General features: G+C 42.0%; 1 protein-coding gene across 6 annotated transcripts in view; it reads right to left on the bottom strand.

The window, feature by feature from the left end:
- Window positions 1-17,160, bottom strand: part of NRK (Nik related kinase) — a 408,966-nt gene that overhangs the window by 81,371 nt on the left and 310,435 nt on the right. The gene's annotated exons all lie outside the window — the stretch shown is intronic.

Here is a 17,160-nt window from a genome sequence, read left to right as displayed (position 1 = left end):
CCCCCCCCCCAATTAATTATTAGCCCAGCGCTGTCCCCATCAGGGTACTACTCACATGTCACCCGCATGCCTTGCCCTCCTCGTCCTGTTTGTTGCGGCCGCTGGTACTGACACTCTATATGAGTGGTCTCCAACCTGCGGACCTCCAGATGTTGCAAAACTACAACTCCCAGCATGCCCGGACAGCCGTTGGCTGTTCGGGCATGCTGGGAGTTGTAGTTTTGCAACATCTGGAGGTCCACAGGTTGGAGACCACTGCTCTATACTGTGTGGTATCCCTATGCCCGGGCTGCAAAAAATAAACAAAATAAACTTTAACTTACCTCCCATTGGTCCGGTACCGGCCTCACTTGTTACCTGGGGACGGGAACGTCGGAGAGCAGTCAGCCTATCACCGGCCGCAGCGATGTTCCTCCTCGGCCGGTGATAGGTTGAGCCCACTGTCATGTAATAAGCCGGCTTCCTACATGACAGTGGGCTCAGCCTATCACCGGCCGAGGCAGAACATCGCTGCGGCCGGTGATAGGCTGACGGCTGTCCGACATTCCCGTCCCCAGCGTAAGGCCGACGTAGGTGCGTTAAAGTTTATTTTGTTTACCTTTTGCAGCCCGGGCATAGGGATACAGCATACAGTAGAGTGCCAGTGCCGGCGGCTGCAACAAGCAGGACGAGGAGGGCAGCGCATACGGGTGACATGTTACTATTTACCCCGATGGGGATGTGGGCTGATATTTAATATTGGGTGGGGGGGACTAGGAAATACCGTCATATACCGTGGAACCTCCAAAAGTTGAAAAAATACCGTGGTACGCACATTTGGTCATACCGCCCAGCCCTACCTTATTGGGTATACCTTGCTAGTACCCGGTTGGGACCCCTTTTTGCTTTTTAGAATTGCCTTCATTCTCCATGACATACTTTCTACAAGGTGCTGGAAACATTCCTCATGGATGGTCCATATGGACATGATGACATCACACAGTAGCTGCAGATTTGTCGGCTGCACATCCATGATGCAAATCTTCCATTCCACCACATCCCAAAGGTGATCTATAGGATTGAGATCTGGTGACTGTACAGGTCATTGGAGTACAGGGAACTAATTGTCATGTATGAGATGATGTGAACTTGACATGGTGCATTGCTGGAAGTAGCTATCAAAAGATGGTACACTGCGGTACATGTGAAATAGACATGATTAGTAACAATACTCAAGTAGGCTGTCACATTTAAATGATGCTCAATTGGTTCTAAGGTGCCCAAAGTGTGCCAAGAAAAAGTCCCCTACACCATTACACCACAACCACCAGCATGAACTGCTGATACAAGACAGGATGGATCCATGCTTTTATGTTGTTTATGACAAATTCTGGATCTGCCATCTGAATGTCGCATATGACACTGAGACTCATCAGACCTGGAAACATTTTTGCTGTCTTTCATTGTCCAATTTTGGAGAGCCTGTGCAAATTGTAGCCTCAGTTTCCTGTTCTAAGATGACAGAAGTGGCACCTGGTATAGTCTTCTGCTGCTGTAGCTCATTTGCTTCACGGTTAGATGTGTTGTGCATTTAAGAATGGTATCTTAAACCAGTCTGCCCATTCTATTCTGACATCAACAAGACATTTTCATCCACAAAACTGCTGTTCAATGGATAATTTCTCTTTTTTTGACTACTCTCTTGAAACTTAAGGGGTACTCCGTTGGAAACATCCTATCCCCTATCCTTTTGATAGGGGATAAGATGTTGGATCGTGGGGGTCCTGCCACTGGAAACCCTCGCAATCTCTGGTCTGGCAGCAGTGGTGTCCGGAACTCGGAAGCTTTAGGCTTCAGCGTCCGTGACGTCACGCCACACCCCTCCATTCATGTCTATGGGAGGGGGCGTGCCAACTAGTACATAGTCGTCACGCCTCCTCCCAAAAAAGTGAATGGAGGGGACATGGCAGCTTGCATAGCAAGTCACCAGGCACAGAGCGGAGTTCGCTCCATGCACCGAATGACAGGGGTGTCGGCCTGGAGATCACGGGGGGTCCCCAGTGGCGGGAACCCCGCGATCTTGGATAGGGGATAAAATGTTTCCCTCTTTAAGAGATGAATGTGCATGAAAATCCCAGTAGATCAGCAATGTCTGGAATACTCAGACCAGCTTGTCTGGTACCAACAAAAAAGCCACATTCAAAGTCACATAAATCCCCCTTTTTTCCCCTCATTCTGATGCTCGGTTTGAACCTAAGCAAGTTGTCTTGACCACGTCTACATGCCTAAATGTATTGTGTTGCTGCACTATGATTGACTGATTTGCTAATTTTGGAAAAAATCAATCGGACAGGTGTCCAGTGAGTGTATATGGAAACTGCAGGTGCGTAGACCCTTAAGGGTAAGTTCACACTTAGCATATACGCTACAGATTTCAGCCAAGAATATCCACACATAAAATCTGCAATCAGCAGGTATAGCACTGGTTAACTGTTGCAGTTAAAGAGAATACAACAACATTGGAGCAGATATATAGCTGCAGGGCTTGAGAATCCAGCGTTGAACCTAGTTACCAGCTGACTCATAGGGCACAGATGTGATACCATCCTGCTGGTCATACTAGTTTTCCATGGATTCTCTACAGGGTGGCTCATATAAGTGAAATCATTATATGCGTAACTGTGTGATTTAATCCACAAAGAGCTTCCTAGGAAGTGATTCCGCCATTAATTCTGTTTCAAGGAGGGTGTAAATATTATGTCTATTTATTGTTTGTACATTATTATGGAGGCTACTGTCTTTCCTGTGCTGTTTTTAACAGCATTTAGTGATATGCTTTACAACAAGCAGCAAGGTCATAGACACAATGAAAATGTCCACACACTATCCATTGTAAGGGACAGGTTTGTGAGCATGCTCTGTGAACTTCTGTGACCTGCGCAAAGGTCATTCTATAGAGTAGGGGAGGCTAAGATCCTATTATGTTCTCTATCTACATTTGTCACCTTTCTCTAATTCTGTACAGATCACTTTCCAGCAGCCTCCTTCTTATCATCACAGACAATACAGAAAGTTTCAGCTTAGTTTTAGGTTTCATAGTGAGAATCAAAACTGCACGATTTCAGGATTATGTTCTAATATAAAGAGTAAGGCAATGTTCACACGGCAAAATTTCTGCGGAATGTCCTCCCATAACATTTCTGAGCAAACTCAGCAGAAAGAATTGACATGTCATGTATTCCACATGTATTTCCACAGCAGATGTTGCTGATGTGTATACATGCCGATACGTCAGCGCTTGGACAGGCACGTGACCCAAATCGGGATCCTAGCTGAACAAGGACCAGAAGAGACACACAAACAAAACTGCTTCCATCTTTATTTTATAGAAACACGGGCACAATCATAATTTAGTGATCTGCATTGATCATATTGTAAGCCAGATAAAGACCTGTGCAGAAAAATTGACCAATTGCCCATAACAACCAATCAGATTACTTCTTTCATCTTTAAATAGGCCTGTGAAAAATAAAAGAAGCAATCTGATTGGTAGCTATGGGTAACTGGTCAACTTTTCCTCTACACAGGTTTTGATAAATCTCCCCCAATGTGTACAAATCTAAATATAGTCCCTGTAAAAAGTTTTTGGTTGCACTGACACTCTATATGAGTGGTCTCCTGCCGTTGGCTGTCCGGGCATGCTGGAAGTTGTAGTTTTGCAACATCTGGAGGTCCACAGATTGGAGACCACTGCTCTATACTGTGCAGTATCCCCATGCCCGGGTTGCAAAAAATAAACAAAATAAACTTTAACTTACCTCCCGTTGGTCCGGTACCGGCCTCACTTGTTTCCTGGGGACGGGAACGTCGGACAGCCGTCAGCCTATCACCCGCCGCAGCGATGTTCCCCCTCGGCCGGTGATAGGCTGAGCCCACTGTCATGTAATAAGCCGGCTTCCTACATGACAGTGGGCTCAGCCTATCACCTATCACCCAGCGTAAGGCCGACGTAGGTGCGTTAAAGTTTATTTTGTTTACCTTTTGCAGCCCGGGCATAGGGATACAGCATACAGTAGAGTGCCAGCACCGGCGGCTGCAACAAACAGGACGAGGAGGGCAGCGCATACGGGCGACATGTAGGTATTTACCCCGATGGGGATGTGGGCTGATAATTAATATGGGGGGGGGGGGGGGCTAGGAAATACCGTGGAACCTCCAAAAGTTGAAAAAATACCGTGATACACACATTTGGTCATACCGCCCGGCCCTACCTTTTTGGGTATACCTTGCTAGTACCCGGTTAGTACCCCTTCTGCATTGATCATATTGGAAGCCAGATAAAGACCTGTGCAGAAAAATTGACCAATTGCCCATAACAACCAATCAGATTACTTCTTTCATTATTAAAGAGGCCTGTGAAAAATAAAAGAAGCGATCTGATGGATTTCTATGGGTAACTGGTCAACTTTTCCTCTACACAGGTTTTGATAAATCTCCCCCATGTGTACAAATCTAAATATAGTCCCTGTAAAAAGTTTTTGGTTGCAAGACTAAGCATTGGTTAAACTTTTTACAGCAGCTTAGTTTTTCAACAAAAAGTGATCAAAAGCAAGAAATGAAATAGTCATTTAAAATTGTGCAATGTAAAAGTCTACCGACAGTTGCTTATTTCATGAAAAAGACCCAAGGGTAAAGCGCTACAAGCCATCCCAGAGCTTTTCTTTTTATATGAGACTCTTATCATCTGCAAGGAAGTGGGAAAATGGCCTTTTAAATTATAGAATTAATTCATATGTAATGTGGGTCACTTAAATGCAATTGTTTAAGGCCATTGAAGATGATAATATCTTGAACAAAACGGAATTCGATTTGAGCTCATACGGTCCTTGGAGCATAATGTATTAACAAGATCTTTCAGCAAAACTTAAAGTGATTTTCAAAAAAGATGGAAGGAAACGGCCTAATGTCTTCTGAAGAACAGGTGGAAATGCAGATTCTCAAATGGAGGACAGATTTTTGTATTACAGATTTGACTATTTGACCATTTTGCTAATTTTATTATGGTGTAACATAACACAACTACTATGGGTGGCTTTGGGCATCAATGCTTAATTTCCAGAAACACAACAAGTACAGTTTATGAAACAACAATAATATGCATTAAATGGCCACTATCATTAGGCAAGACTTTTGACATGTCCTAGCAACATGTCAAAAGTTTTGATCGACGGGGGTCTGCCTGTTCAGGCATGTTCAGAGAGTAAGCGGGAAAGTTTGCGCTTGGTCCGTTCTCACCCAGCTGTGTGTTAGGCGATTGAGACAAACTCTCCATGTAGCTCTGGGAGAAAGGATCTCATGGCAGCACGGACTTCTCCAGGCTTGTTCTCCTGATCAACAGAGGTCTGAACACAGACATGTCAAACATTTTGTAAAATAACAAGTGCGCTTTAACTTGTCACTTTTGGCCTTAAGGACATTTTATTTTTATGTTTTTGTTTTTTTCCTGCTCTCCTTTTAACCCCTTAAGGACTCAGCCCATTTGGGCCTTAAGGACTCAGACAATTTTATTTTTACGTTTTCGTTTTTTCCTCCTCTTATATAACTCTTTTATATTTCCATCCACAGACTAGTATGAGGGCTTGTTTTTTGCGTGACCAGTTGTCCGTTGTAATGTCATCACTCACTTTACCATAAAATGTATGGCACAACCAAAAAAATACTATTTGTGTGGGGAAATTAAAAAGAAAACTGCAATTTTGCTAATTTTGGAAGGTTTCGTTTTCGCGCTGTGCAATTTACGGTAAAAGTGACGTGTTCTTTATTCTTTGGGTCAATGCGATTAAAATGATACCCATGATAATATACTTTTCTATTACGGTTGCGCTTAAAAAAAAAATCGCAAACTTTTTAACCAAATTAGTACGTTTAAAATCCCCCTATTTTGAAGACCTATAACTTTTTCATTTTTCCGTATAAGCGGCGATATGAGGGCTAATTTTTGCGCCGTGATCTGTACTTTTTATTGATACCCTATTTGCTTATATAAAACTTTTAATACATTTTTTATAAATTTTTTGGCAATAAAATGTTATAAAAAAGCAGCTATTTTGGACTTTTTATTTTACGTTCACGCCATCACCATACGGTATCATTAACATTTTATTTTAATAGTTCAGATAGTTACGCACGCGGCAATACCAAATATGTATATAAAATATTTTTTTTAACACTTTTTGGGGGTGAATAGGGAAAATGGGACAATTTACGTTTTTATTGGGGGAGGGGTTTTTTCACATTTTATTTACTTTATTCTTTTTTACTTTTTTTACTTTTATTTTTACACTTTAATAGTCCCCATAGGGGACTATTTATAGCAATCATTGGATTGCTAATACTGTTCAGTGCTATGTATAGGATATAGCACTGATCAGCATTATCGGTCATCTTCTGCTCTGGTCTGCGGGAAGGCAGATCAGAGCAGAAGACTCCCGGAATGCAGTGGAGGCAGGTGAGGGGACCTCCGTCTGCCTTGCTGGATGATCGAATAGCCGCGGCAGCGCTGCGGGAGATCCGATCATCCATTTTAGTGACCGCGATGCTGCAGATGCCGTGATCTGTATTGATCACGGCTTCTGAAGGGTTAATGGCAGACATCCTCGGGATCGCGGATGTCCGCCATTACCGGCGGGTCCCTGGCTGTGATCAGCAGCCGGGACCTGGGACCTGCCGCGCATGATCTGGGCATTGCTCCGACGCTCGCGGTTATGCTTAGGACGTAAATGTACGTCCTGGTGCGTTAAGTACCAGCTCACCAGGACGTACATTTACGTCCTGCGTCGTTAAGGGGTTAAAAATCATAACTCTTCTATATTTTCACAGACCCTTGTGAGGGCTTCTTTTTTGTGTGACCAATTGTCCTTTGTAATTACATCACTCAATTTACCATAAAATGTACAGCAAACCCAAAAAATTATTATTTGTGAGAGGAAATGGAAAAAGAAAACAAAAATGTAGCAAATTTTGGAGGGTCACTTTTCATGCTGTACACTTTACAGTAAAAATGACATGTTTTCTTTATTTTGTAGATCAATACGATAAAAATGATACCCATGTTTACATACTTTACCATTATTCTACTGCTTTTTTTTAAAAAAGTCACTTTTTTCACAAAATATGCTTAAAATAGCACTATTTTGACCCCACCTATAACTTTCTCATTTTTCCGTATACAAGGCTGTATGAGGGCTCATTTTTGCTCTGTGATCTGTAATTTTTTTTGTTCCATTTGGTACCTTTTGCATGTATGTGACTATTTGATCGTATTTAATTTTTTTTTTCAAATGTGATGTGTCCAAAACACTACCATTTAGTTTTTCCCCCCCTATAAACCGTTCACCCTACAGGATCATTAACATTTTATTTTGATAGTTCGGATATTTACGCACGCAGAGATACCAAATATGTTTATTTATTTTTTATGTCTTTTAAGGGGAAAAATGGAAGAAAAAAAGGGGCAGATTTACATTTTTATTGGCGGAGGGGATTTTAAAAATTTTTTAAAACTTTTTATTACTTTTTTTTTTACACTTTTTAGGTCACCATAGGGGACTGTTTATAGCAATCATTTGATTACTAATACTGTTCAGTGATATGCATAGGCATAGCACTGATCAGTATTATCGGCAATCTTCTTCTCTGGTCTGCTCGATGTCAGACCAGAGAAGACCCTGAGTGAGCAGCAGAGGCAGGTGAGGGGACCTTCCTCAGGTTATTACGTCATGTACAGGATGTAAATGTGCATTCTGGTCCGTTAAGTCCCATGGCATCACAAAGTACATTTACATCTATTGTCCACACACGATTGCAGATTGCTCTGTAGCTGCATTGCACTTTGTAACTGCATCATGTCAGTTTCCAGTAGTCAGTTATAGAAGAATTTCTCTAAGGTATTGGAAACTGCAATGCAACTGCAGCACAACCGGATCATGTTTTCCCCCCTAAGCTGGGTTCACATGGGCAAAAAATGTGCAGAATGTCCGCGTGAAAAACAGCGGTATTTTCTACATTTGACTAAAGGGTGGGCATTAGGACTGCTCAGAAATGCACTGTCTCATAGATGGCAATGCATTTATTTGCGGACTCTGCAGAAAGAATAGACTTGACTATTCTCTGTGGATGCTGGAATCAGAATTTTTCGCAGCAGAAACATCTGGCGCAGAAATTGTGTCATGTGAACAATGCAGCAGAATCCCATTAAAATCAATTGGACTAAGCTGTCTGTGTGGAATATTCATGCAGTATATAGTCAACACCGCCAGGCTATATATTCCCCTTGTGCCCTAGGCAGTGGGACTGAATACACCTTTGTAGGGTTATTACACAAACGTAAATATGCGGCCAAAACTGCATGCATTACTTGTAAATGTTGTGACATATTCACTGTGGATCCCCCCCCCCCCCCAATACACATGTAAAATGTATCACAAATCCACAACATAATTAGCGGCTGCAAAACTGTAGGTGAATTTTGCAGCAGTTCTGACCCATTTGGATTTAACCAAAGAGGAAAAAGAATTGGTGGTTGCAACTAATATATTTAAAGGGTAGCTCCCACCATCATGATTTTTTTTTTCTGTCCCTGCCTATTGCACTTCTATCCCTAACACCCTCCCTGCCTTTATTTATTTTTTTTACTATTTTTAAAATGGCATTTAGTCTGCCTGGTAGTGTGCTCACTACCAGGCAGACTTCCCCAGCAGGCACCACGTCACTGATGCCTGCTGGGGGGGGACTTCCGCCCTTAGTTCTCCCAACAGGGTGCCTCCAGCTGTTTCACCACTACAACTCCCAGCATGCCCTGACATCTATTGGCTGTCAGGGCATGCTGGGAGTTGTAGTGGTAAAACAACTGGAGGCACCCAGGACAGGAGTTTCATGGGGGAAGGAGTGAGCCAGGAGCCGATGCGGGAGGGACGGGTGCGGGGGAGACTCTTCCTGCCGCTCGGTAAGTAAACCCCCCCCCCCCGTACCTTGCAGCAGCGCCCCCCATCCTCCCCCGTACCTTGCAGCAGCGCCCCCCATCCCGCTCGTACATTGCAGCAGCGCCCCGCACCTTGCAGCAGCTCCCCCCATCCCCCCCGTACCTTGGAGCAGCACTTCCCGCACCTTGCTGTAGCAGCCAACCCCCCGCGCCGCCCGCACCTTGCAGCAGGGCCGTCGGCGAGTGCGGGAAGCCGATGCGGAGCCCTGGCTGTTACTGCGCCTGCGCAAAATTTCGACTGATGCCCTGCCGGAATCAGTCTGAATTTTACAGTGACGTCACTCCGCACTGCATTCGGCCACTAGGAGGGCGCCCCCTAGTGGCCGAATTTCAAATTGCTTTTAAAATGTTTTAAAAGCATTTTTTTTTTTATAAAAGTATATTAGAGATATGTTGTAGTACTTGAGTACTACAACATATCAAAAATTATTTTTCATGACAGTGCCCATTTAAGTGGTGCCCCTAATTGGTGCCCCTAATTGTGCTGCCATAGGCACAGGCCCTCAGATGCCTTGTGGCAAGTATAGCTCTGCCTAGGTGTATTAACCAGTTTCAGCTGGCCAGTCAGCTTGTTGGTAGAACGGCTACATTTTGGCAAGTCTGGCTATATGTGTAGTCCCCACATTAGATACAGTATTTAGGAGTAGTCAGCAGATCTTTAACTGCAAGCTTGATCTTTTCTATATTGTAAAAGCATTTTTTCCAAACCAACTTAGCCTTATATGTATGGGACATATCACTAAATTGCTTTTGACTGCACATGGTATTTCTCATGGGTTATTAAGTAAAGTTTATAATGCTGGCAATAAGCCTGAAAGATTATGGAAGCCATATGTGAAATATTTGTTAACATCTTTCTCCAAAGCACTATTGGCTTTAAAGTAATACATATACTCATCAGAACAGGCAAAGAACAATAAGAGTTCATGACTGGAATAAAGAGTAATTAGAGAGAAAATTCAACTGGTTACAAAAGAATATATATATATTTGTAAATTACTTCTATTACAAAATTCAAGCCTTCCAGTACTTATCAGCTGCTGTATACTCCAGAGAAAGTTGTGTAGTTCTGACTAGTGATGAGCGGCATTGCCCATATTCGAATTTGCGATACTTCGCGAATATATAGATGAATATTCTTCCTTTATTCGTGAATTTCGCGTATTCGTTATATTCGCATATGCGAATATTCGCATATTTGCGTATTCGAGGAAGAAAACAGTGAGGGGGTGGGCAACTTTACTATTGGTTGCTAGGGATGTTGTTGATAACCTCTGACAAGTGCATTTGCATCATTCTAATTGGCTCAAAAGTGAAAAGAAGGAATATGCGAATATTCACATATGGGAATATGCGCATATGCGAATATTCGCATATGCGGAAAAAAGGGAATATTCATAATTTTGAATATATTCGCGATAAAAATTTGAAATGCAAATATTCACGCCCAACACTAGTTCTGACCACTGTGCTCTCTGCTGACACCTCTGTCCATGTCAGGAGCTGTCCTAAGCAAGAGAGGTTACTCTGGGGATTTGCTCCTGCTCTAGACAGTTCCTGAAATAAACAGAGATGGCAGCAAGGAGCACTCTGTCTGATTGAAAAGAATGCATGACTTCCTCAAGGGCATAAAGCAGCTGAAGGCTTGATTTTTTTGTATAGTGGTAAATTGCATATTTGTATAACTTTATTATACCAGTTGATTAGCAAAAAATGTTCTCTTCTCTTGAATACACCTTTAAATGTAATTTAGTGATCTTTTACAGGTTTATCAGTATTGATCTATAACAGGGGTGTCAAACTCAAATTCATCGGGGGCCGCATCAGCAGTTTGTTCACCCTCAAAGGGCCGGTTGTATCTGTAGGACCTCTCCCCCCCCCCACATACCGTATATGCCGGCGTATAAGACAACTGGGTGTATAAGACGACCCCCAACTTTTACAGTTAAAATGTAGAGTTTGGGATATACTCGCCATATAAGACTATCCCTCCTACCTTAATGTACAGTACCTTGTCGTTCCCCCCACATTAGGTAGGCAGCATGTTCCCCCACATTAGTAGGCAGCATGTTCTCGCACATTAGGTTGGCAGTATAGTTCCCCCCACATTAGGTAGGCAGTATAGTTCCCCCCACATTAGGTAGGCAGCAGGTTCCCCCACATTAGTTGGCAGCATGTTCCCCCACACTAGGTTGGAAGTATAGTTCCCCCACATTAGGTTGGCAGTATAGTTCACCGCACATTAGGTTGGCAGTATAGTTCCCCCCCACATTAGGTAGACAGTATAGTTCCCCCCAAATTAGGTAGGCAGCATGTTCCCCCACATTAGTTAGCAGCATGTTCCCCCACATTAGTTGGCAGTATAGTTCCCCCCACATTAGGTTGGCAATATAGTTCCCCCCACATTAGGTAGGCAGCATATTCCCCCACATTAGTTGGCAGCATGTTCCCCCACATTAGGTTGGCAGTATAGTTCCCCCCACATTAGGTAGGCAGTATGTTCCCCCACATTAGTTGGCAGCATGTTCCCCCACATTAGTTGGTAGTATAGTACCCCCCACATTAGGTTGGCAGTATAGTTCCCCCCACATTAGGTAGGCAGTATAGTTCCCTCCACATTAGGTAGGCAATATAGTTCCCCCCACATTAGGTAGGCAGTATAGTTCCCCCCACATTAGGTAGGCAGTATAGTTCCCCCCACATTAGTTGGCAGTATAGTTCCCCCCACATTAGGTTGGCAGCACCCCCCCTCCCCACAGACATACAGCCTCCAGCCATATACAGTGTATGGCTGGAGGCTGTATGTCTGTGTGCTGCCCCCACTGTGATCTGGTCACCGCTCCTCTGGCCCGGGGTCACATCTACTGCTATGGCCTATGGACCATAGCAGTAGGTGCCAGGATCAGTCGAGCGGTGACCAGAACGCTGAAGATGATAACGCGCCGCCGGTCACTTACCAGGGCCTGCGCGCGTCCTCCTGCGATGATCCTGTCGTCCTCCTGTTCCTCCCGCGTCTCTATGGTTGTACGCACGGGACATCACTGATGTCCCGTGCGTACAACCATAGAGGCGGAGGACCAGGATGACCAAAGGAGGATCGCCGCGTATGCGCTGAAGAGGCGGCTTTCTTTAAAAAAAAAAAAGCGAGATTAAAGGTGAAGGCTGGCGGCCGGCGGCCGGCCACATGACGAGGTCTGGCGGGCCGGATTCGGCCCGTGGGCCGGGTGTTTGACACCCCTGATCTATAACAATTATAAAATAAAAATACTAATTTGTAAAAATGAAAAGTTTAACCCCTTAACCTCTTAAGGACTTAGGGCATACCTGTACACCCTAAGCCCGGTCCCGGTGTGATGCTAACGACAGCCGGGACCCTGGGCTAACAGCGTGCGGCACCGATTGTTGTGCCGCACGCTGTTAACCCTTCAGACGCGGTGACCAAAGTTGACCGCCATGTCTGAAAACGAAAGTAAATGCTTCCCGGCAGCTCAGTCGGGCTGATCGGGACATCGCGATAAAATTGCGATGTTCCGATCAGCTGGGACGCAGGCGGAAGTCTCCTTACCTCTCTCTGCGACGTCCGATCGGGGATTGATTGCTCCAAGCCTGAGCTACAGGCTTGAGCAATCGAGCCCCTATCTGACTGATCCCTGCAAAGCTATGGCCTTGCAGGGATCAGCATAGAAGATCAGTGTGTGCAGTGTTATAGCCCCCTATGGGAGCTATAGCACTGCAAAAAAAAAAAAGTGAAAAAAAAAAAGTTAACAAAGGTCATTTAACCCCTTCCCTATTAAAAGTTTGAATCACCCCCCTTTTCCCATAAAAAAAAAACTGTGTAAATAAAAATAAAATTAAACATATGTGGTATCGCCGTGTGTGAAAGTGTCCGAACTATAAAAATATATTGTTAATTAAATTGCACGGTCAATGGCGTGCACGCAAAAAAATTCCAAAGTCCAAAATTGTGTATTTTTGGTCACTTTTTATATCATGAAAAAATGAATGAAAAGCGATCAAAAAGTCCTATCAATACAAAAATGGTACCGATAAAAACTTCAGAATATGCAGCAAAAAATGAGTCCTCATACCGGCCCGTACACGGAAAAATAAAAAAGTTATAGGGGTTAGAAGATGAGAATTTTTAACATATAAATTTTCCTGCATGTAGTTATGATTTTTTTCCGAAGTATGACAATATCCAACCTATATAAGTAGGGAATCATTTTAACCGTATGGACCTACAGAATAAAGATAAGGTGTCATTTTTACCGAAAAATGCATTGCGTAGAAACGAAAGCCCCCAAAAGTTACAAAATGAAATTTTTTCTTCAATTTTGTCGCACAATGATTTTTTTTTTCCTTTCACCTTGGTTTTTTTTGGTAAAATGACTAAAGTCACTGCAAAGTAGAATTGGTGGCACAAAAAATATGCCATCATATGGATTTTTAGGTGCAAAATTGAAAGTGTTATGATTTTAGAAGGTGATGAGGAAAAAATGAAAATGTAAAAATGAAAAACCGCTGAGTCCTTAAGGGGTTAAGGACAAGCCCATTTTAACCTTAAGGACCAGGCCAATTTTATTTTTGTATTTTCGTTTTTTCTTCCTCGCCTTCTAAAATCCATAACTCCTTTATATTTCCATCTACAGACCCATATAAGGGCTTGTTTTTTGCATGACCAATTGTACTTTGTAATAAAACCTCTAATTTTACCATAAAATGTACGGCGAACCCCAAAAAATTTTTTTCTAGGGAGGAAATTTAAGTGAAAACCACAATTTTGCACATTTTGGAGGGTTTTGTTCTCACACTGTAGACTTTACGGTAAAAATGGCATGTGTTATTTATTCTGTGGGTCAATACGATTAAAATGATACCCATGGCTAGATACTTTTATATTTTTGTACCGCTTAAAAAAAAATCTAAAACTTTTTGTACAAAATCAAATCATTTTAACATCAGTTTTGAGGGTTAGTTAATGTCATTGTTACATTAACCACAGTAGTGAACCTATATTGTGGTCCATAAATGCAGGACCTCTACCCCAGCTTACAGTGCACAACTGCACTTGGGGTTGAGGATTATCTGCCATTTTAGACCACATCGGTGAATTTTTTTGTACAAAATCAGCCCAATTTTGACCACCTATAACTTTTTTATTTTTCCGTATATAGGGCGGTATGAGGGCTAATTTTTTGCGCCGTCATCTGTACTTTTTATCGATACTACATTTGCATATATAAAACTTTTAGATCTTTTTTTATAAATTTTTTTTAAATAAAATGTGACAAAAAAGCTGCATTTTTGGACTTTTTTTTTTTTACGTTTACGTAACGGATGTCGGCCATTGTCTGCTAGCAGCCGGAACCTGCCGTGTATGAGGCGAGCACCGTTCCGATGCTCGCGGTCATACACAGGACATAAATGTACGTCCTGGTGCGCGAAGTCCCGACAAACCAGGACGTACATTTACATCCGTGATCGTTAAGGTTTAGAATAGAAAAATTATTCACACATATACATATTTAACTACACAAGATGCATTTTATAAAGATACAAGGTTGTGTAAATGTTTAAAAAAAAATGTATCTACAATGTTGTGTAAAGCCACAGGAATTTAGATGTTGGTGATGAAATGCTGACCTCATGGTAGCCCAAAACATAGTCCTGATGCTTGTTCCCAAAATTCTGGACGGAAAATATCCCAAGCTATAGAATTATTTGACACGTTTTATACAGATAACATGGCCATTACTGGAATTTCTGGCCTGATAGCTCATAAAGGAAAATATAATGAGTCCAGGTGCATAGCAATTTGTGAATATTCCTAAAATATCTAGAAAAAAAAGTGTTAACGCAGAAAAGAATGTATATTGCAAAAAATATGCAGAAAAAACCTAACAAAGACTTACTGTATGTTGTCATTACCAAATGGTAAGAAATGTTTTGGCAAATAGATCAACGATTACCGTATATACCAACAGAATATAAGTTCTATGGATATTAGTTATGGGGTCAAAAACTTACTAAACTTTTGTCAGTATTAAGACAATGATCAACTGTATATTTTCCTTAATGCTGTCTTATAAATAAGCTTTACTTGCCTAAAAGGTGTTCTCTGCTTTAAAAGGGGTTCTTCCACCATTAGAAATGATCCCTTATCCTCAGGATAGATAGGATCAGACCACAAGGGTACGATCTTAAAAATGGGGGCCTGTGTCTCCTGTCAGAATGGAGCAGTCGGACTCACAGGCCATCACTGCTTCTTTCATTCTCTATGGGAGCCAGAGATAGTTGAACAGCTCCCATAGAGAATGAATGGAGAGGGGACATTTTAGCAGGTCTGGCAGTTCCATTCCAAAAGCCTTGTGCCCTTTGAAAAAGCCATTGAATAGCAAAACGTTAGGAAGGAGGATTTACATTTTAGCTCAGCACTGTGACATATGTTCATATGAAAATATATGGACCACTGGTACTTACAAGTCAGCTGACAGTATAAACATATATCCAGCAATCCAGTGATACATGTGTCCAGATCCACGGCCATAAAAAATTCACTCATTAGAATGCGAATGTACACAGCGTTGTCATTTTAATACACTACTGCCACCTAGTGGCCACTGTGCACAAATTCACATTTTTTATTTAAAGAAATAAAAGTTAAGTTTTATATTAGTGGGAGTCATTAGTCAGGGTTTTCCTTGAGGGAAGTAACTTCCCCAAGGAGTTTAGTGTTATATATATGTTGCCCTAGGACCCCCAGGGGATCTTTTTTTTGGTGTTTTTTTTTCCATTCTGATAGGAGACTCTGGTCTCAGTTCTCCAGACTGTGTAAGGTGGGGGCGGTCAGGATAGGTGATTATTTGTAAATGTGGTAGAACTCCTTTTACAGTCCCTACTTGTTGGACGGTTCCCTTGACAATAAGATGGTCTTTTGATCAGCTGTAATCTTTGGTGAGACCTGGCAGTAAATGTTTAACCCCTTAAGGACTCAGTCTTTTCAGTTTTTGCATTTTCGTTTTTTCCTCCTTACCTTTTAAAAATCATAACCCTTTCAATGTTCCACCTAAAAATCCATATTATGGCTTATTTTTTGAGCAACCAATTCTACTTTGCAGTGACAATCATTTTATCCAAAAATCCATGGTGAAATGGAAAAAAAATCATTGTGCAACTAAATTGAAGAAAAAACACAATTTTGTAACTTCTGGGGGCTTCCATTTCTACGCAGTGCATTTTTTCGGTAAACAAAACACCTTACCTTTATTCTGTAGGTCTATACGATTAAAATGATACCCTAATTATATAGGTTTGATTTTGTCGTACTACTGGAAAAAATCATAACTACATGCAGGAATGAGGGCTCATTTTTTTCGCCGTGATCTGAAGTTTTTATCAGTATCTTATCGGTATTTTTGTTTTGATTGGACTTTCTGATTGCTTTTTATTCATTTTTATAATGGTATAAAAAAAGTGACCAAAAAGACGCTATTTTGGATTTTTGAATTTTTTTACATGTACGCCATTGACCGTGCTGTTTAATTAACAATATTTTTATAGCTTGGCCATTTATGCATGCGGTGATACCACACATGTTTATATTTATTTTTGTTTACATAGTTTTTTTTTAATCGGAAAAGGGGGGTGATTTAAACTTTTATTAGAGAAGGGGTTAAATCACATTTATCAACACTTTTTTTTCACTTTTTTTTTTTTTTTGCAATGTTATAGCCCCCTTAGGGGACTATAACATTGCACACACTGATTTCCTACACTGATCACTGCCATGCATTAACATGGCACTGATCAGTGTGGATCTCAGGCACTCAGGAGCAGTCATAGGGCGATCAGACATGCAGGAGGCAGGTAGGGATCCTCCTGGTGTCCTGAAAGCTTTTGGGGCACCACAATTTCACCGCGGTGGTCCCGAACAGCCCGACTGAGCTGCTGGGATGCTTTCGGTTTCACTTCAGACGTGGCGGTCAACTTTGATTGCCGCATTTGAAGGGTTAATACCAGGCATCATCGTGATCGGTGATGTCTGGTATTAGCCACGGGTCCCGGACGTTGATGGGCTCCGGGACCGACCCGATATGATGTGATTTATCAGAAAATAAACTGTTGTTTAAATCTAGTTTTTG

This window comes from Hyla sarda, chromosome 9 (assembly GCF_029499605.1).
Source record: "Hyla sarda isolate aHylSar1 chromosome 9, aHylSar1.hap1, whole genome shotgun sequence".
NCBI lineage: Eukaryota > Metazoa > Chordata > Amphibia > Anura > Hylidae > Hyla > Hyla sarda.
The sequence above is the reverse complement of the archived record's forward strand: the minus strand, read 5'-3'. Positions and strand labels throughout refer to the sequence as shown.